General features: G+C 69.9%; 1 non-coding gene across 1 annotated transcript; it reads left to right on the top strand.

Moving 5' to 3' along the window:
* On the top strand, positions 1 to 153 carry LOC143692939 (5.8S ribosomal RNA). Its single transcript, XR_013180476.1, has one exon. It is a non-coding gene; the product is annotated as a 5.8S ribosomal RNA (ribosomal RNA).
* The last annotated feature ends 176 nt before the right edge of the window (positions 154 to 329 follow it).

Genomic DNA, 329 nt, shown 5'->3' with positions numbered 1-329 from the left:
AACTCTTAGCGGTGGATCACTCGGCTCGTGCGTCGATGAAGAACGCAGCTAGCTGCGAGAATTAATGTGAATTGCAGGACACATTGATCATCGACACTTCGAACGCACTTGCGGCCCCGGGTTCCTCCCGGGGCTACGCCTGTCTGAGCGTCGCTTGACGATCAATCGCCGTCCGGGGGCCACCCCGGCGGCGCGGCTGGGGTCGCCTCGCAGGCCCGTCGCCCGCGGCGGGCGGCTGCGGCGGCGGCGGCGGCGGCGTGCCGCCGGTGGCCGGAGGGGAAGGCGGTCAGGGGTGTTGGGCGAGGGAAGCGCTTCCCTCGGCGGGCCTC

This window comes from Agelaius phoeniceus, unplaced genomic scaffold (genome assembly GCF_051311805.1).
Source record: "Agelaius phoeniceus isolate bAgePho1 unplaced genomic scaffold, bAgePho1.hap1 Scaffold_109, whole genome shotgun sequence".
NCBI classification, from domain to species: Eukaryota; Metazoa; Chordata; class Aves; order Passeriformes; family Icteridae; genus Agelaius; species Agelaius phoeniceus.
This window is presented reverse-complemented; position numbering and strand designations above follow the sequence as displayed.